Here is a 21,746-nt window from a genome sequence, read left to right as displayed (position 1 = left end):
TTTTGTGAACACTCTCGGTTGAATTTTGCCGCCGGTGTCGACGTCGTCATCAGCTTCGCTGTCACTCACTGTATATGTGTAGTTATTGATAAATATGAAAAGGCGAGAAAAAATCCAGAAAAAGACTACAGCGCGCGGGATTGAACATTGAACTTCTGAAACGTGAATGCGAGGTGCTAACCACTGAGCCACGCAGCAGCCCGTCCTTCGAAGTTCACACGACAAGCTATTTATATCTCCCACATTAAGCTGGTGACTGGCATCTCGTGGGGAAACAATCATGTTTTAGGCATTACCAGCAAGATGGCGCATTGAGCACACGGCGGTGCGTGCTCTCATCTCCTACGCGTACTTTGCCTCGTAGAGAAAAGAAGGTGGACATGAAGCCCTTGAATACTCACTCGCACGCCCTTATCTCGTGGTGAGGAGGATCGTACGTCTTGGCTGGCCTTTAGCTTTCACCAGAACAGTTATGTTGTAGTATCGGGTGCACAAAGGTTACTGCAATCGTGGTACAGTCTCGGTTTGTGAAAAAAGAGCGTTTTTCAGACACGGCGAAGTAACAACTGAGACGATTATTTGCGTTCGTTTGTACCCGTAAGTACGTTTCGTACGTTATTTGTACATGAGAAATGCGGGGTACGTTTTTATCTGCTATCCCTTCTGCGTGTGACCTTTCAATTTGTTGCTATCCTGTTCATTGCTTCGTCTTTGCAGAAAAGCTGTGGCTTTTTTAGTGTCTAATTACGTATGTTTTTTGGAGCTCTCAACTTCATTGCTCTTGCCAATACCTGCGTACTGATTGTGTCTTTTTTCAATATTTATTTTCTATCGCTTGAAAAATGTATGCTTTCGGCTTACTTTCTGTTTCTTTTTGTTCTTTGTAACTGCCAGTTTTAATTTGGAGCTATTTTATAGGGGTGGTTTATATGCGAGACTATACGGCGTGTTTGTTTACAGCAGTTACCAGTGATAAGTGCCATATTGTCAAGTTTGTACTTTCTTATTTACTTTTATCTTACTGTCTTTTTGTTGTAGCAATTTAAATTGAACTACATAAAAACTCTTACTCGTAGTTGATGCGCTAAATAAATGTTCTGACGTCATGGTGTAGTACTGCAGATGTTTTGACGTCTAGTTGGTGTCAAGTTACCTAGCACTCCAAACCTAGAGACAGTGTTGCCATCGCTGAGCGTCAGACATCCGCTAAAAAGCAATGAGAAATCCGCCAGATTCCGCTAGATTCTAAAAAATATCCGCTAAATTTCCCACTAGGGCCTGTTTTATTAAAAAAACCTGTAATTTCGTATGATACATACCTTTATCATTTCTAAAAGCTCCCCAAAACTACGAGAGCTGAAATAATATATAAAATAGTCTTTCAAGGAGTCTAACTAGAACACTTGAGGCTTCAGTGCTGCGGTGATCGTCATTGGTGAACCTCATCACAGATGAGGCTAAAGCTTATTAATGTTCGCACTGATGAAAAAAAAACTCACAGGTCAACGAAAAACACATCGAGGTCTTTGTCGCCGCTGTTGTCGTCTGACACCCTCTCCACAGAACCGCTGGTACTTGTTACGGGACTAGACAGGTGACTTGATTGCGCATACGTTGGAGATGTCCCGATTGCACTAGCAACTTCCGCGGGAAGTTCGTAATCAAAACAACTTTTCTGGTGTCGCTTCAACCCGCATTTGTTGTTTCCGGCTTCAGCTTGTTCCCCAGCTTGGATTTTACTATGTTAAGCTGACTAAATGTCTACTTCGGCATTTGAATGCGGCAGCACGAGCATCGACATGGCAAATCCGGGCAGCTCAACGACTGGGTTTTCGCTGCAGGCGTCCTTACAGGAGTGAACTTCACACCAGAGGGCGCGCAGAGTCCACAGATTGGTGCATCGCAGCTCGTCCGTTATTTATTTCTTAAAAAGCGATCGCCGCTTTGAAACCTCACGGATTTGTTTGTCTGAGATAGGCGGAGCAAGTGAACGGGAGCCTCTGAAGTTAAACAATTTCCGCATTTTAGAGAACACGGAAATGGTTTCTTGCAGGGCGATTTTGAATCGGTCCACTGCGTGAGGTATCCGCCAGAAACCCGCTATGTACAAGACTGGCCCGTCAGAAAATCCACTAGCCGCTAGACTGATTTTTTTGCCGTCAAAATGAAATACAATCCGCCAGACTTAGCGGGGAATCCGCTAAATTGGCATCACTGCCTAGAGAAGACATACTCATGCATTTGACCATTCATTTCTTTTGATTGGTTTGCCACCCTGTTGTAAGAACGATCAGTTGTGGTAGCCGAAAAGCTTAAAACCACCAAATAAAAATAGTTACTTTAAATCAATTAGCAAACGTATATCACATAAAATTCAAATTATCTCGACATTTGTTAAAGGTGAATGTTCTCTGTAGCATAATATCGTTTTGTTAAGCGTTGACGTAAACTGCCTATTTTTATTAGAGAAATGCGAATAAACCAGCATGCCAGAAAATACATGCATTTCAAGATAGCCATTAGCTTCATTAAACCATACAGTCCTGTGTTGGGGTATTAGGTGAGTTCGGATCTGTGAAAATGCTGTGGTAATTTTTTTGCAATATGTATTACTTGTTGACCGAAAACAATATTTTTCTTTGTTGCTGTAGTGCTTCGTCTAAAGCACAATCGCGCCATAAATAGTCCACCCGCAATCCATAAACGGGAAGCGTGAGAAGAAGCGTAAATGACATTGCTAAAAAATAATGATGGGTGAGGCGAACTTCTTCAACATTCAGGCATAGCATGTGAATTTTCGCTTGTAAAAATTTGGCACACAATTCATTTAACCTATTTGATCATAGTGCGGAAAATACTCCACGAACAGCCACAGAAAAGGTCAGAAGTTGCGAAGCCTGACTGCTTCATTGTTTCATCACTCGTTTACATCTATCAACTCCAGTAATTATCAAACAAAAAATAGGAAAACGCACATTTTCTGCAGCATGTAGGGGGGCATAAGCCAGAACTCAGGAAGACTGTAGAGTGTATTCAAGTATTAGAAGCGAAACAAACATCGAAACCTAGCGCAAAGCAGGCTGGTCGTCAGCGCGCCTTAAGTTACACCTCACGAGAGAAGAAACAAGCATTTTTAGCGGGCACCACCACGTTATGAAGGTATATATCTCTATACAGCGAACAGCACTGACATCGTTAGCTGAACAGTGATCTCCTTAAACACCACAGAAGGCGACGCAAAATGCTATGCAATGCCGAGCAGAGTGCCTAGCATATTCGACGTTAAGCCATAGATTCCCATAAAGACCGCTGGTTTGCCACAGATACCACAGTTTTTTGTCATAACACGTGCATACTATTTGACGCAGTGCACTAGAGATTCGGTGTAGACTCAAACTATTTATGTACTGCAGCATTATTTCGCTATGAACTTCAGGCTTTTCAAGAAGCTGTATAGATTTTACTGAACAAAGCCTCAGCTTTGCATCCTCGAGCCCGTGAGGTAAAATCAACTTCTATACTTGGTGCTAAGTATGTCTTCTTATCATGGCAAAGCATCATAAAAGACAAAGAAGCACACACAAAGAACTGTTCATAAAAGGCGGTCAGTTATTAGACGCTCCGGCAAAAGTTGACGCCATAAATAATCGAAGTTTTGTCGTACCACAACCCGTACTTCAGAAACATTTTTACGAAGACCTGGCTCTCTCCAGATGGACAAAAAAAGCTTTATTCTGAACACATTTTTGGCACTAGTACAACAACCACCATAATATTTTTTACAAATAACACCAAAGGCCACACCAAATAACGCCGAAGTTCATATGGTGTTCAACAAGCTTTCGATCAATAAAGTAGGTACGACTTAAATTGCTAAATGACAGCTGAGTGTCATCGTTACTCCGGCTTTGAGGTTCTTTTACATAACTTCTCGAAAGCATTTTTCAAGACTCTTTTCAATAATATCAGTAGCGTCTTCTCCTGCTGTTTCTCACGTCTTATGTTAGAGGTTCCACAAATGTGAACGTTGACACAACTTTAAATATAGTGCCGAACTTCTAAGGCAGTAGTCTGAAGCTAATTACAAAGTCATTAAAAAGATTTGAGTGAAATGACTCATGATCTCGAAGGCTTACCGACATCAAGGAGAGCCTCCACGCCATTCATTAAAAAAACAACAAAAAACAAGAGTGGTAACAACAGTGTTTAATAAGTGACAGCAACTACTACCGTTAAAAAAAACTCTTTGTTTTACTCTCGACAAGTGTTCATAATATACGGCCTGAAAGATTAGTTTTCGTGAAATCTAAAGATGAGTCTTCGTTCAATATTGCTGGAACTAGAGAATGTGTATGCATTGGGCAATTTAAAAAGAAGACATTCATGCAAAAAAATTAGATTGATCCTCTCTTCTCATGCCTACAGGAATGTGCCCTTCATGCAAGATACGGCACTCTCTGATGACTTCTTTTAGTTAATGTTCCTTCATTACTTTCATGGTTGTCGCATGTTTCTTCGTGGAGAGTGGACTTAAGTTCTGGGCACACGTGCGTTTTAGGGGCGAAGCTCCTTATGACGTGGCTTGTGCGTCCCTCCTTGTCGTTGTGCGTAACCACCGGTCGCACATACCCGATAGAACGGGTATCTGTTACAGGCAACATACGGGTATGTGCCACAGGAGAAGGAGAGAGACGATCGCGCGACTACGGGGGAGGACAAGAAACACAACAGGGAAGGCGGTGAAGTTAACCAGGCACATGCCCGGTTTGCAACCCTACGCTGGGGGAATTGGAAGTGTGGCATAAAGATGAGAGAGAGAGGGGGTGCAAAGAAAAGAGAAAGAAAGAAAAAAGATTTGTCAGTCAATGGGCTGACGCGTATGCAGCGGTGGCACTACACAAAAGTTAAAGGTGTTCACATAAGCCTGTAGTTCTCAAAAAGCACAAGACGGTTTTGACTGCATTCTGAGCCGACGAAAAGCGAGGACGGCGTTCCAGCAGCATCTGCATAGAAAAAGGCCGATCGTCCGATTGTCGCAATGCGTCCGAAAGCTTCTGTCTTTCAGAGGCAAATCGAGGGCAACGGCAAATCAGATGGTCGATGTCTTCTTCGGTGGTGCAGACGTCGCATTCCGCATGGTCGGTCAATGCGAAGAGGGTTGTATATGGTTTTGTGAAGGCAACCCCCAAACAAAGGCGACAAAGAAGCGAAGCTTCACGTTGATAAAGTCCGGATGAAGGCCAAAGTTCCAGCCGAGGGTTTATCTGGTGGAGTCTTGCATGTCTTATGCTTGAGGTGTTCCACTCGAGCAGATACAGACTACGTGAGAGGTGACGAAGTTGTTTGCAGCGTCTGTCCTTGACAAAGGAATCGGAAGGGGATGCTCATCTTGGTGCGATGTGCGAGCCGCGTTTTCTGCAGAATCATCGCCACTGATTTCATAATGGCCAGGTAGCCACTGAAATTGACCTCGTGGCCTGTTTCTGTGACGTGGTGAAGAAGCTTGACAACCTCGTGAGTTAACTGTTTATGGCAATCTTGTCGAAGGACTGGCTGCATGCTCTGTAGGGCCAGTTTCGAGTTGGAAAACACAGCCTATTTACTCGGTCTTTGGTGTTTGATGTACTCCTCGACGCCACACAAAGCCGCAAGTACTGCCGCCGTAGACGCAGTGACGTGTGACAGCTTGAATCACAGAGTGATTCCTCTAGCTGAAATCACCACCGCACCGCCACAAGCAGATGCTGTGGTTGAACCATCAGTGTAAATGTGCATGTGGTTATTGTACATTTTGCGCAGGACGTGCAAGCTCAATTGTTTTAGGGCTGACAAAGGCAAACTTGATTTTTTCTGTATTCTGGGAGTTAAAAGACGTACTTGCGGAAGTGTCAGGGACAACGGAGGATTGACCAGTTTCTCAGCAGGCGTAAAAACTGACGTAAACGACGCATTATGTGCACAGACAATTACACTAAATTTAGTGCGGCGCCTCTCAGTAGCGAGAACCGCCAATGCTTGGAAGTATTCCTAACATGTTGCCTGAAGTACGTACGCATCGTTTCAGTGGTGATGTGCATCATGATCGAGTACTCCTCTGCAATGGCAATTGTTTCAGCTGTCAATGCACAGCGGGGTAAACCAAAGCATATACTAAGCGCCTGGGCTTGAATATTTTGGATTGTGCGCAGGTTCATTTCGCATGTGTTAGATATAACAGGTAGGCTGTACCGCATGAATCTAATAAATAAAACCTTGTACAGCTGTAACATAGACTCGACAGATACTCCCAAACTTTTCACGGCAAGAAACTTGAACAAGTGACAAATTGCTGTTAGCTGCTTTTTAACGTAGTTTACGTGTGAGGTCCAAGTAATGTTTCGGTCGATTATGACTCCCAAGAACCTGTGACTCCGGCTGCATGACACCAACTGCCCATAATTGATATGCCATGAGCGGACATTGGTTTTCTGGTGAAAGTTACGACTGCACACTTTCCATTTGCGATTTCGAGTGAGCCCTTGTTTGCGTAAGTGGCGTGATGTCACTGATGCTGCCTTAGGAAGTCGAGCGCGAAGTTGTAGTCGAGTCACACCAGATGTCCACACACAGATGTCATCAGCATAAATGGAAAGTCGTACACTGCTTGTTTGCTTGCCAACTAGTCCAATGAGTGTTATGGTAAACAGCGTCGGGCTTAACACTCCGCCTTGCGCGACTTCTCGGCTACAGTAAAACTCGGGTGTCGGGCCATTGTCTGTCGGCACGTGAAAAAAATCTAATATGTAGGTACCTCTGAACCCACATATATATCCTGCCACCGAGTCCCACTCCTTCTAATGTGCTCAGAATGGCTTCGTGGGTGACATTGTCGTATGCCCCTTTAACGTCAAGAAACAAAGTGGCAGATAACCGTTTGCAGGCCTTCTGGTGCTCTACATATGTCACCGATTCAACTACCTCGTCAATTGATGAGCGGACTTGTCTGAACCCGGACATGGCATCTGGATATATTTCGTAGAACTCTAAGTACCATTCCAGACGCATTAAAATCATTCTTTCCACAACTTTTTCCACACAGCTCGCGAGGGCAATCAGGCGGTAAGAGGAAATGCCCAAAGGGACTTGCCGGCTTTGAGAAGCGGAACCAGGCAACTTGACTTCCATTCCTGTGGAACCATGCCAATTCGCCAGGAGTAGTTGTATAGCAGCAAGAGTGCCTTCTGAGCTTGATCTACAAGGTCACAAAGAGAGTGGTAAGCGATGCCGTCAGGTCCTGGCGCTAAAGAACGTCTACCCAAAGCAGGCGCAGCCTTTAGTTCTTTCATTGAAAACGAACACTACTTTCGGGCACCACGTCAGGATACAGAAAAGTCGGGCTTCTTTGTACCAGAGGAATTTGCCCTGAGGGCAGTCCTTCGACAGAAAAAAACTGCGACATCAATCTCTACGCAGCGTAAGTGAAGTGCCAAGGATTCAAATGGGTAGCGCTGAGTAATAGTTGTACCAAGACCCCGGACAGTTCTCCAGATTAGTAAGAGAGGCTTTCTGGGATCCAAAGAGTCGCAAAAATATACCCATCGTCGCTTATCGAACTTGTCCATGTGACCCTTTATTTTCTTTTGTGTGCGTCTGTCCACTCTCCGATCATCAAATGACTTCGTTCGTCTATAATGTCGTTCTGCACGACGACGAATTGCTTGAAGTTTCTCGAGATCAATGTCCATATCACTGCGAGATGAGCTCACCGTAAGCGAACGCGTGGTGCACTGTAGGGCACTCTTTATTGCGTCCTCTAGGTTGAAGGGTAAGCCGCCAACATAGTCTTCCAATAATAACTTGTATGTTTGACAATCGGTGCACTGGACGGCTCCGGAGGACTTGAGACATGGAAAGCCGTCGTCTACGGGTATGTTGGGATATGGTCACTACTCCTTGTTACCAAATTCGAAAATCAGTGCACTCTGCTGGCGAACGAGCATAAGTCGAAGGTGAGGTCCAGGCAACTACTATAGGCCGGTCCACGCAGGTAAGTAGGGCTGCCGTCATTCACGAGGATAAGTTCACATTCAGAAGCGAAAGCTACTAACTGTCTAGCTCTAGTGTTTACACTGGAGCTTCCCCATAAGTAGTGGTGTGCATTGAAGTCGCGAGTTATCATGCACTCATGGCTTGAGAGATGAATTCAAAATTCCGCGCAAACAATCGCAGTCCAGACGACTTGAGGAAAGTAGGCAGGCTCCGATGATTGTGAATTAGTCTTCTTGTTTTTTTACTGTTAGGCAAACATACTGGCTTTCTTCGTCAGGGCGCACAGGGTGATGAACATAAGTTAGGTCGCGCAGTTTAATCACAACAACCTTGCTGCGCTCTTCGTGGAAAGAAGACATAAAGCACTCATATCCAGACAGTCTCATGTGAGCTGACAGGTTTGGTTCACAATTCACAAATATGGAGAACTGGTTCGTGAATACATATTGCTGGAACTCGGATATAGGCGCCCTAAGCCCTCTGGCATTTCACTGAAAAACAGATGCATTCTTGACCTCCTCTCGAAAGGATAACAAGTGGTGGGCCATAGTTTTACCTTAAAGCTGCAAGCACCAGACTCAAACTGTCCAGCACGTGGAGTGCGCTCTTTGCTGACGGGGTGTTCATGTTGCTTAGGAGCATGCGCATTGCACTCACAAGGGTCTGCAACATGTTAATGACCTGGCGATCCTCAGTTGTCTTTGCATCTGTGGTTCGATAGCGCATCGAGGTTGGCGGGATTCGACGCACCTCTGAGTTAGGCTGTGTTCGTTGAAGGGATGACCACTCTTCACGAGGTGGGAGTGTGGACCCTGCTTTTGTTTTCGGTGTATTCGTCTTCGCATAGCTTGATGATGGGGGGGCGGCAGTTGTTTTTGCTTGAGATAACGGTCTCTATCGGCAGATGTCACGTTTAGTGATAACCTTCTGTGGTGACGCTGACGTCACCTAACAGCAGCAGCGGCTTCTCTGTGCGATGAATTGTCGCGCACCATGCGTTTCAGCACCGTGCGTTCATTTCGCACTTGCGGGCAATCTTTAGACGACGTTTATGAGTGCCGTGATAGTTGGAGCATTTGAACGCAGTTGCGTGGCAGTTGTCTTCTGAATGAGTTTCAGCACACCGCGGGCACACAACATTGCTGTTACATACTCCTTTTACATGTCCCATCTTGAAACATCTGTAGCATTGTTGGGGCTTCGGTATGTATGGACGGACCTAGTGGCGAACGTGGCCAACTTCGACGTGTGGTGGAAGACTGTCTCCCTCAAAAACAATCTTCAGGCAACGTGAGTGACCGAGCCTTGCGATGTGCTTGATCAACATGTCGCGTGTAGTTGGCTTTATCAAGATTGGAAAATCGTCAGCGAAAATAGAAATATCCATGTCATAAATGACGCCAATTAACACTGCCCTTACAGTCAGTGGGGATCGCTGATTCACTTGGGACTCTGTCGATTTCTGAGATGTTCAGTAGGCTTTGCAGCACACAAGAGCGTAGAACATCAACAGCCAGAACATTCTTCGATGAGTTGATCCTCACGTCTTTAATCTAATTTGGAGCGAGTCCTTCGAGGTATGCAGAGAGGACTTGCCTGTTAAGCCACCGTAGATTGGCTGATGGGTCTAAAGCCTGGTCGGTGGATAAACTCGCCATCGACGATGTTTGTAGCAGTCTTCTTTCTTGCACTGCGGTTCATGACGACTATGTAGTCGTCATCCCACGACTCGAAGCCGTCGGAGTAGAGCTCCGTGGCCTCGCTGTCTGTGCCGCTTGAGGTGGTCTCACGTTTCCTAGCCGCTGCCGCGCGACTATTATTGCGATGAAAAGATGCGAGATGACGGTACCTAGAGAATTCACTAGATGGGTAGATGGAGTGGCGCATGAATGGACAGACAGACGGGCAGACGAACGAATGGATGCACAGACGGACGGACCGATGGACTAACGGGGGGGCTTGGCCCCACCCATCATCATTCACTTCATGAATATGCTGTGATTTCCACAAACAGGAGGTCTCTCCCCAGTGAAGTGCGCTGGAAACTTGCATCTATGAATATTATAAAAAATTCCGCCATATCCACGAAGTGAATTATGATGAGTGGGCGAAGCTCCGGAGGTAAACCTGGTAAACCATGAATCCTCTGTACATTTTGCCCACTGGATTTTATTACATCACTCCCCCTAGCGTACGTCGCCGCACTAAATCGAACGATTGCCTTCAACCAATGACACGCGCCATATGTGACATTATTCCTATTTTATAAGATCTCGCGTCTTTCATCAACCAGAAGTACCGCTTTCTAGTTTATAACATCTTGCATCTTTTCATCATCAGCTGCAAGTACCACCATCTAGTAAACACTACAAGAACTAAACGAGAGGTGGCTACATACAGGAGACGGTACCACCATCTAGTGAACACTGCAAGAACTAAACTAGAGGTGGTTACATACAGGGGACGGTACCGCCATCTAGTGAACACTGCAAGAACTAAACTAGAGGTGGCTACATACAGGCTACAGGGGACGCACAGCCCATGCCCTAAGGAGCTTCGCCCCTAAAAATAAACTGAAACACAATCTGAAATCTCATGTTGGAGGTAGCGATAGCTTGAGTTTTTGCTTTAGGTAGGCTGTAAAAAAGCAGAAGTGGTCAATATGAAATCGGTATGTCATACTATGCAACGTTCTTCATCAGGCAATGTTCTTTTAGCCCGTTAAGCACCATAAGATAATTTAGTGGCCAATTAGGAATGCCATCTCTTAAAAAACGCACCTCCAAATTGTGTATACGCAAAGGCCACTCAGTGCTCCTGTGCAACCCTTTTACAATGATTGCTCATGGCACGCAAGAAATACTTCAGTTACAAAGAGCTGCTTATAGCTTTTAAGTGTGCGTGCGTTCTGAGTGCATTCATGTGTATACATCCGGGCGAGGATACGATTCCGCATGCGGGTGTGTACAAACATTTCTAAGACTTGACACTAAGACATCTTTCCTCACCGTAGGTGCTGCTCCTTATAATCGGTAGTCATGTGGGCTCCAAGTGAACCACTTAGCGCTCTTTAAGCTGTCTTGCGTAAGATCTGTCACCTGTTCCTTACGGAACTAAGGTTACTAGAAGGAATGTAACTTGGGGAAGCCGAGGAGGAGAAGGAGGTAGAAGGAAAGGCAGGAAGGTCAACCAGTCAAGCGTCCAGTTTGCTATCCTACACCAGGGGGTAGGATATTTAAGGATTAAAAGAGAGGGGTTGAAAGAGGAGAACTTATAAATACAGGTGAATTTAAACTACACTGCTGGGTTCTATAGTAGTGTACGCAAGACTTCAGGTGTTTCGCGTTCCACCGTAGATCGTCGGCTTACGATGGCTACGGAGGCTTGAGAGCACTGGACGAGATTCTGAACAATACCCGGGTATGTTACAAATGCACAGCAGGCAATGAATGCATTGCTTGGGTAACTAAAATCAATCCGTTTCTAAGACGACTGAGGCAACTGACGAGCACTTTGAATAGAGCGAGGAACTAGTTTTCTCTTCCCTTGAGCAGGATATCCACAACAGCTCTGCCAAAGCCACAACTGTCTGAAACGAGGTGACAGTGCACTTATTGACATACAGATAATAATCGATATATTAGGTTGAGTTTCTAAATCCCCTTCTCGCACAATTGTAACAAGGTGTTGCAGCGAAGTAGATGGCCGCATATACTGATAGATATGTGGGGTTTAGCATTCCAAAACCACCATATAACTACCAAAAACGCCATATAGGGATCCGAAATTTTGACCTCTTGGTTTCTTTAACGTGCACTGAAATCTGAGCACATAGGTCTACTTCACTTTCACCTCCATTGAAAACGCAGATTCTGCAGCCAGGATTCTATCTCGCGACCTGTCGGCCAGCAGCCGAGTACCTTAGCCACTACGCCACGGCGGCCGGGTGATGGCCGTATCAGAAATAAAAGAAGTTGATAGCTTTTAAAGGCGATAGTCTTGCTTGTGGACCTTCGACAAAGAAATTCTGGTCTATCTGTCTGTCTGTTTATCTGTCTGTCTTTACTTTTGTCTGTTTGTCCACCATTAACGATACCTCAAACGGCCGATCCAATCCGCAGCGCCCACCAATATTGCTCAAGATTCAGTGTTCTCACTTGTGCGATTGTCCAATAACAAGCAATTTTTGCGCATATCTGAGGTCCCATAACAACACGCCGATGTTTTTTATGTGTTTCTTTATACTAGAGAAGGCACACGCAAGTAATTCTAAGAACCGTAGCATTTATCACGCTGCACGGACAGTGCAACATGATGCTCAAAAAGTCAAGTGTTACCAACGCTTTGCTAAGAAGACATGGTGTCGTCACCTGTTAATCGCTTTGCGTCATACACCTTATCACCCCCGAAAAATGGCACGCATCTTTCTCCTCAGGCGCGCACGCCTTCGTTCGTTATCTAAGATAACTGCCAGATGGCGCTCGTGTCTAACGTGCCTCGATGCGCTCGTTTGTCTCCGTTGCACGCTCGAGGCACTCTAACGCAGCGCCTCTGGAATACCATCCACCCATTTTCTTGCGGAGGACATCAAATAAACGTTTTCTTCACTCTCTCCAGACGCCAGACTATCGTCGTTGGACGACATTTGCAGTGTAACATGCAGATCCAAGGCCAATTTTCTCGCTCCACTTATAGTTCAGTAGAATTATTAGATAATGCCACCACATGCAGTTCACCGTGGATTTCGCCTGTATACGACCAGAAGACCGCAGGTTTGATTCTAGCCATGGTCATTGCATTTTGATGTTAGCATTGTGCGCGGCCCCGTACTGTGATGTTTTTAGGTGGTCGCAAGTTTTGTAGACTTGCGCCAAAATATGCCTCAATGTCACATCGCAATAACTTGCGCGTATACCTTCAAATGATATTGCAGCTACACTCTTAAAAATTTGACGTTCTCTTCATTAAGGGAGAAACGGCAATGTCCCCAATGTTTGTCTTTAAATAGAGAAACGTTGCTTCCTTTGCCACGGAAAAACATGTTCCTCTCTATGAAAATCAACATGGCTGCCCCCAGGCCAAGAGAGTAGGCTTAGCAAATGAAACGATTCTCGACTGATAAGGCATACACGGCACTGAAAATTACAAAAAACGATCCCGCTGAGCTTGATATTGAACGAAATGATTATAAAAACAAGCAGACGAACCTGTGGCGATGAAAACATCGCGAGAGAGAACGACGGAGCAAGCAGGTTTCGTTCGGTCAGCGAAGCAACGTTCACTCCGAAAGACACGGATACTGCAGAGTCCTCACTGGAAGTGTGCATGCTAGGCTTGCTGTATTTATTTCTCGCAGATTCACATAGTGTAACGACGTTATTCATGCGTTTACGGGACCACAGGTCACGAGATGTGCCTCCAAACCGTAGACTCGATCGAAGCGAAACCATTCTGACTCAGCAGTGCAGCTTTGATAGATAGATGTTCAACGTTATATAAGTAGCTGGAGATATTAGAGCATCATAGCCGTGAAGTAAGTGGTAGCTGGCGCCATCTGGAGAAACCGAACGATACTACAAAAAAGGTCGCCTGTGGCGACGTACTTTGTCATACCCACTATCATGGCTCCCTTGCGGATAGTTTACGCCTCGGCCCATTCAGGATTACTCACTGACACCGGACGCCTAACATGTGCTGATGCAAAGCATATAGCTACACATGCACACAGGTACACATACTACACATAGTACGCATATAGTACGCAACAAGTACGCATATAGTACGCAACGCTGAAGGAGGAACGTTGCTCCTTTGGTCCTTGCCGAGAGAGGGCGCGACAGGTAAGGTGCCCGAATTGGAGGAAGTCGCTGCGCCGAAGGAGGAACGGAGCCCGTTTCTCCATTCTCGCTACTTTTTTTTAGAATGTATGATACATGCAGTGTATCAGTGTCTGCAGCACATTACTACGTTCGTTGTTCCGAAAAAGTGATTATAAACGTTCATTTCAGGAACATTGGATTTTGGGAAAATAATTGACCGGAGTCACTTCTAAGATGTTATAGCACGTATGACAATCACTTGTATTACGCACATCCAAAGACCTGCGAGGGAGCCATCTAGCCAGCGCGAAGCCCACCATACCATAAATTACTAATCTGAGGCGCCCTCATTGAAGCAGTCTAATGAGTACAGTGACCATTATTATGGCCGTTGCCGGAAGCTCTAATCGAGAGTGCACCGCCGAGTCTTACACGAAATATCTACGTGTAGACACACGGTTGAGACACATTAAACGGCGATGAAGGGTCCGGTGGTAAACATAAATAATCATGTATTACAGGTACCACTTCAAGCTTTCTTAGGCACTGATGAAAACGACCGCTCCATTGGCAATTGAGGAATACCTCTTCGAAAACATGCAGCGGCCAGTGGAGCACACTGCGAGGTACAGTGACTCACAACCAGAAGTGAAGGTGTTGAGAATGAGACGCTCGAGTGGGCGCGAATTATATACATTGAACTGTAACGATGAAAGGAGGAGCCGAATAGAGTGTTCATACTCTGAAGTGTTTTGATAACATTTAACAAGCCTAAAACCAAATTGAAGGTTTTTTTTCACTTTTGAAAGCCGTTCATCGTTTCAAATCACAGACCCCACCGCGGTGGTCTAGTGGCTAAGGTACTCGGCTGCTGACCCACAGGTCGTGGGATCGAATCCCGGCTGTGGCGGCTGCATTTCCGATGGAAGAAGAAATGATCTAGGCTCGTGTGCTCAGATTTGAGGCATGTTAAAGAAGCCCAGGTGGTCTGGATTTCCGGAGCCCTCCACTACCGTGTCTCTCATATTCCTATGGTGGTTTTAGGACGTTCAACCCCACATATCAATCAATCAATGTAAATCACGAGTACATTTCTATATAAATAGAGAAAGAACACAAAGAGGCGTTAAAAATGTTTAAACTAGCCCGCATAAAATAACAGCGAAAGAAAGGTCTTTGTGACTGTAGAGATATTCGCGGAGATGTTATAATCAGTTCTGTTCCCTCTCAATTCTCTTGCTGGGTAAAGGTTGGGAATTATAGAATCTCAGTGACTATAAGTTACCATAAGTTACTTGCTGTAAATATTAAACAGAAACAACAACACCCGTAGGAAAAATGAGTAAGTAAAGAATAAACATAACTAGCTGAAACGTGGGAAACTTCAAATGAGTAAGTAAAGAATAAATATAACTAGCTGAAACGTGGGAAACTTCGTCCTCTACTTCCAATCAAAACTTTTCAAGTAACTTCTCTATGCGTCGTCGCACGTATGGCAAATAAATTTAAGATGACTAGTGGCTTAACAAGGTACAGAGGGTTTCCTCACTCATGAATAAATTTATTTTTTGTATCATGCGGTACTTTTTCTGACTACCACTTTTGTATAGGTCTCTACAAACACTCTACAAAGGTAACTCGCGGAGATTGTATGTGAAGGAGTTGGAAAAAACTACTAACGCAATTACCAGCCGCGTCGTCTCTTTTGTTTTATTTTTGTTTTGATTTCTTGGTGCCTTTGATTGTTGGGGCTTTCGTTCCTTCCGCAGGGAAGCATTGGGATAGAACACAGGCACACACAGTGTGCAGAATAAAGAGAACCAGGAACAAATAAAGAAGAGCTCTGCAAGACAATGAACTCGGGGGGGGGGGGTTGCTTCGTTCTTCTCGAGGTATAACACCCTAGAGATCTAAACAGAAGCCACAGTTTTGTATCGGCGCGCTATTGTGTCACGTCAGACACCGCTGGTAAGTTTCTTTCTTTTTTTTGCTCGCACCAACTACCACTTGTGATTGTAGTGCAGAAATGTTTACTTCCGTGTCCCCGACTCTGTCTCACATATCGTTTGCCGCGTTTCTTTTGAGCATCTTTTTATTGTGGATAATCTTTAAAAAATAAACACGCAAGCTTCGCATTCTCTTGAAAAACACCAGAGCTATATTATTCAGAGTAGGCACTGCACTTGAGTTATAATGTCACACTAAAGTTAGGAATAATGAAGAAGAAGTATGACTAATTTATTTGAAAAAAAGTAATGTATAAAGGTGTTGCGAATATTGAACGATTACTGAGGGGCGTCTAAAGGTATATTGCTGTCTCTCGTAATCTCAAATGTTGGCATTGTTGTATTAAAGTTCGTTAATATTGTCATCTGTCACGTAAAGCATTTTTCTGTTATATTTTTGTCGACAATTTATACCTGCCTGCTCGTGACTGGCATTTTTCCTGACCATATGAAAGTTGCACGTGTTACTGTCGAGCTTAAAGGGGGTGGTAAAAATGGCCTCAACAAGTATGATGGACCAATACTGGTATTGCAACTTTCATTTAAAATGCAGAGCACATTATTTATATACGATTGTATGATTTCATACACGTTATAAGTATATTCTTTAGGTACGTTTTTCAGTCAACATTTATATGAGATTATTTATATCTAATTAAAATTGATGGAATGTAGGGTAGAATAAAAAAGAAACTGCAATTTTGAACGCCTACTCTTAACAGGAGAATTTTTCTTGATTTCCGTAAAGCTCTGCTCTTGGTCAAACACGCAATTTCGTTTCAACTGTTTACCACAAAATATTGTATTTGTACACCGATACTCACATTAACAGAAAGCTACACTGAAGGTAGAATCTAAAATACATGGCTTCACGAACTTAAGTGGGGCTTCGGGTATGTAAACCTTTGCGCTCCACGAAAATCATTTTGGGTGGTTCGATTTTTATTTTATGTAGTAATCGTTTGTCATGTTTTATGTATGTTATTTATGTAGTAATAGGACGATTACACTCGTTTTGCTCCTGCCATTGTCCTGTACGCCGATGACACGAACGTTTTCTGGCCAAGATCTGAACTCATTACCACGTCGTGTCAAACCTTGGCTTTATGAAATTCACTTTTAGAATAATGTGAATGAGATTATTTGAACGTAAAGAAAACACAGTACACTAAATTTTGTCGAAATCCAAAACTGCTCCTTCATGACATAAAGCAAAGTTAAGGGTGAACGATTCTGCAATAATGCTCGTGAACTCTTCTCGAGTTCTGGGAGCAATTTTCAGGTCAGACCTATGATGGTCTGAGGGTGCCGATTATATTCTGTTATCTAGGTCCCTTGGAACGTTCTACTGTTTAAGGTACTTTTTCTTGCAATTACTTGTTGGAAAAGAACTATACTTCTTATTTAATTGTGACCATCTAAGCTAGGGCACATACTTCTTATTTATTTTCATTCCGAGCTAGCCTAGGGCACATGCAACAAGCTGAAAGCCGGAAGTGTTTCCTCTGTATTAAAAGCTTGAACATGATTTTTTTATCCGCCCTCATCAATCGACTTCCTATATGAAGCCTTCAGTATACTATCGTCCTCGAACTTGTATAAGCTTGCTCAGAAAGAAGATTTCTTGTGTTATGAAACATGACTAAACAGCGTTCTCAAGCAAATATTCAAACACACAGATGGCATATGACCTACGCCCTATTTCAGTGACGAAATCCAGACCAAGAACCAACTATGGCTCCTAAACTACATAGAGAGACAAGCTCCATTAAAGAAAAAGATAACGTCCGGCGAGTGATTCACGGATCTTAGCCAATAGCACCGACTAGGTTTCGGCCAGGAGCCCTTGAGCTCTGGAGGGTTCCTCGGCCTGCCGGAGAACCCAGTTTTTCTTCAAGGGCACGGGTGGGATGTGCAGTCTTGCTGTGCGTTCGGTTTGAGGTTGTGTTGCCGTCTGAAGCCCCACCTCTCTCACACTCCGATAACATATGGCTCTTAAATAATCTCGATGTGTAATTCACATGCACTCATCCTAATGAAACTGCCGAACGAAAACAAATGTATATCTCCCACTTACAATACCTTTTCACTACTTTCTTACAAAATGCTCATAAATATTATGTTGTATTTATTAAACGAGCTTCATGTGCAAAGACTTTCACATCCAGTATTGCAGTTTCTATAAATTTTTCTTTAATGTTCGTGTGCGAGTGTTGCTTGTTCATTTTTATATGGTGTAATAAGCAACGACGTGTAATATTTCTTTTAAATACCTTTTATAAGCCTAAAATGCACAGAGCTAAAAAAACAGTGAGTGCATATTGTGCCAAGGATTTCGTGCTTCTTTTTGAAAAAAACATTGAACAAGGCCTGAAGCACAAGAGTATTGAAATAAACACTAATTAGGAATAATTATCGTTGATCGCGAAAACAGTGACTTTTTTATTTTCTGTCTCAGAATGTAATAACGAGTGGCCTAAAATTATGTTGTACGTAATTTACAAATATATAGAAAGTGCCTGATTCCTGCTGTCACAGAACGAGCGCTAAAAATGGGCGTGCCGCCAAATTCTTGCGATAATGGGCGGGAGAAACGCCGCAAGGTCAAAAGAAAAAAAAAACAAACGTCCAAAGCTCCCCGGGCGCGCGCTCTCCCCTCGGAAGCATGGCTTCGCCGACGAACCTCCTCACCCAACATCGGCGGCCCAGCAAGCCCGCGATTTTTCTAGAAGGAAAGGGGCGTGGTCATATCGAGTTGAGTCATCTGTCGGGGACGGCCCCCGTACAGTCTCGCGCCTCTCCCCAGCCTTCGCTGCGTATCGCGCTGACGAAATGACGAGAACTTTCTGGAATGTGACGCGGAAGGTATTTAATCGAGCGGCCGAGACGAGAGAGCAGGAGAAGACGGAAGTTAACGCCAGAGCGCGTAGGGATTCCGCCGTGTAGTCGGCGAAGGTTTCGTCCATAGTGACGAAGCAGGAGATGAAGAGGATTTCCACCTGAGGGGTGAAGGCTCGAGCTACAGGCAAGAGCGTGTGTTTACCGCTATTGAGCGAAGACGCGTGGCAACAGCTGCGTGTGTGAAGCCGACGGGCTCCGGCGAAGAAGTTGAAGTTTGAAGAGTGGCCAATTGAAGACGCGAGGTTTCCTGGAAGAGAAACTTCAGGGGGCAGCGGAATGACAACAACGCTGGACTTTGAGTGAGTGATTCTCGGAAGAGTATCATTCAGACTTTTGTTCCAAGGACTTCGGACTGAATAGGTTTTCTATCTCTTTAGTCTTTAAGGGTCTTGGTTGTTCAAGGCATGCGACTGCATTGTAGTGTGTAATGTTGTATGTGTCCGTTGTTCGAGTGTGGCTAATTGTACTGTGTAGTGTGTTGATTGATTGGTGACATATTGTACTCAGCTATTGTAGAGTGAGCATATTGGGGTATTGTTTTTCTGATCTGCCATTATTGAGAATATAATTTTGTTTGTTTATCAACTCTCGGCTCTGACTTGTTCTTTGGGCCACAGCCGGCGTCTGCTGGCGCACCAATAAGGACCACTTCTAAATTGTCCACGCTTTCGTGGTGCGGTTCGGGGGGCCGATACTTCGGCTCTTGGAATTAGCCCGGCGATCGCCTCCCTCATTAACGGGACCGGTGTGACAATAATTCTGGCGTCCGCGACAGGACCTTTTGGTGCACAGTGTGTCCAAAGTAGTGAGAAAGAGCCTCGAGTTGTTGATAGTGCTATCGGAACGATTTTGTGGGTTGTTCAGTGTTCTCGTTAACGAGTGAAGGGGAGTGTTCCGATAGACTGATTTAGGCAGATACTTTTTGCACGCGGCGAGCTTTTAGTTGCGAGACACCATGGATCTCGAAAAGTTAGTCGCTCTTGGTGAGAAGATGGGTCTTTCTGGCGCCGAACTACGGAAGTGGGTAAGCCAGAAGGAGAAAGAGGCAGCTGAAAGGGCGAGAGAAGAAAGAGAAGCGAGGGATCGACAGCTGAAAGAAGAAAGAGAGGAAAGGGAACGGCAGCGGCAGCACGAGATGGAACTCGAGCGGCTCCGTTTGCAACAGCGAAGTGAAACTCCCGTCCAAGCTAGAGTTGAAAGCAGCGAACGGGAAGATCATGGCTTCCGCTTGAACCCGAGCAAGTTGCTCGTAGCGTTTGATGAAAGGAAGGACGACCTTGACGCGTACCTTCACCGGTTTGAGACGATTGCGAGGAGCCAGAATTGGCCGGAACATCAATGGGCAACTGCTTTCAGTACCTGCTTGAGTGGTGAAGCGCTCAGTGTGTACGGAAGGCTGACGCCGACCGATGCAGCCAACTACGCAAAGGTGAAAGCTGCTTTGCTGAAGCGATTTAGATTTACTGTGGAAGGATTCCGAGACAGATTTCGGACAGGAAAGCGAGCTGATGGTGAGACGGCTACGCAGTATGCCACCCGACTTTGCCATTATTTCGACAGATGGATTGAACTTTCAGGGACAGCGCAGGAGTACGATGAGCTTAGAGAGCTCCTAATTAGAGAACAATTTCTTACTAGTTGCCACCCAAGCCTGTCGCTGTACTTGAAAGAGAGGAAGGCTGAGTCACTTGAAGGAATGCTTGAATTGGCTGATCAATTCTTGGAACCGCAAGGTGGAACTAATTTGGCCAAGGTCAACAAGGAGTGTCCCGATGATTCGAAGAAATTGGCTCCCGAAGAAAAGAAGCATGCACCAGAGAGCATTCCACGATGTTTTCTGTGCAACCGAGTAGGTCATCGCGCGAAAAACTGTCGAACGATCTTTACGAGCCCTACGGCAGTAAAATGTTTTAAGTGTGGTCAGACTGGGCACAAAGCAGACGCATGTCGAAACGGAGCGAGCCAAACTCACCAGGTATCCTGTGTGCAAGCGGCACCGAAATCAGATAATAATGCCGTCACCGATGGATTCGTAGAGTTGAAGAATGGGGAGAAAATTCCTATTGTGGGTGCTGTAATGGCAAAACAGCCGACCGGTGTTACGAAGGGAATGCCAACGCTGCCTGGAAAAGTTGCGGACAAAAAGATTACGGTGTTAAGAGATACCGGTAGCTCCACTGTTATCGTGCGGAGAAATTTGGTACGGGAAAGTGAGTTGACAGGCAGAACGAAACCGGTTTGCCTAATTGACCGTACGGTTCGGATGCTTCCCGAAGCAGAGATTGAGGTGGAAACCCCGTACTTCAGCGGGAAGGTTACCGCTCTATGTATGACGACCACCCTTTACGACCTTGTCATCGGAAACATAGACGGGGCGCGAGGACCGAATGATCCGGAATGTTTGGGAGAAGACCCTAAGATAGAGCCCTCGCCAACCCAGCGACCGCGAGATACAGAGGAGGAGCATCCCGTGACGGATCTCACTAGAGCCCAAGGTGAAGCCGCGGCGCAAGAGACAGCGAATGAGAAGATGATCGAGTTGAATGAGTTCACGTGCTGGGTAGCTGGACGTACGTCGGCACGACCCCAACCGAACGACAGTGTAAAAATGACGGAGTCGGCCAGCCAGACCCAATGCCGTGACATGAATAAGCTGGTAAATAAACCGACAGGACCCGTTGAACGTTATGACCCGTTAACGGTGTCGGAAGTGACAACGATGGCTGAGACGCCGCCTCAGATATCGTCGTTGGAAAAGGCTCGCCGAAAAAGAACAAGGAAAAACAAGAAGAGATCGAGCGAGCACCGCAAGAAAGGACGCAAGCGCAGCTCGAAATACACAGGATAGGTTCTGAGGTCGAATCAGAATGTGTTTGGCAGTGCTGAATGCCATATGTTGTGTTAATGTTGTGTTATCCTGTGTCACAAGTGTCGAAGTGTCTGTGCTGTGATGTATAGTGTTGCATAATTGTTCTAAAGAGAGAACTTTGTA

This window comes from Rhipicephalus microplus, unplaced genomic scaffold (assembly GCF_043290135.1).
Source record: "Rhipicephalus microplus isolate Deutch F79 unplaced genomic scaffold, USDA_Rmic scaffold_15, whole genome shotgun sequence".
Lineage (NCBI taxonomy): Eukaryota > Metazoa > Arthropoda > Arachnida > Ixodida > Ixodidae > Rhipicephalus > Rhipicephalus microplus.
This window is presented reverse-complemented; position numbering follows the sequence as displayed.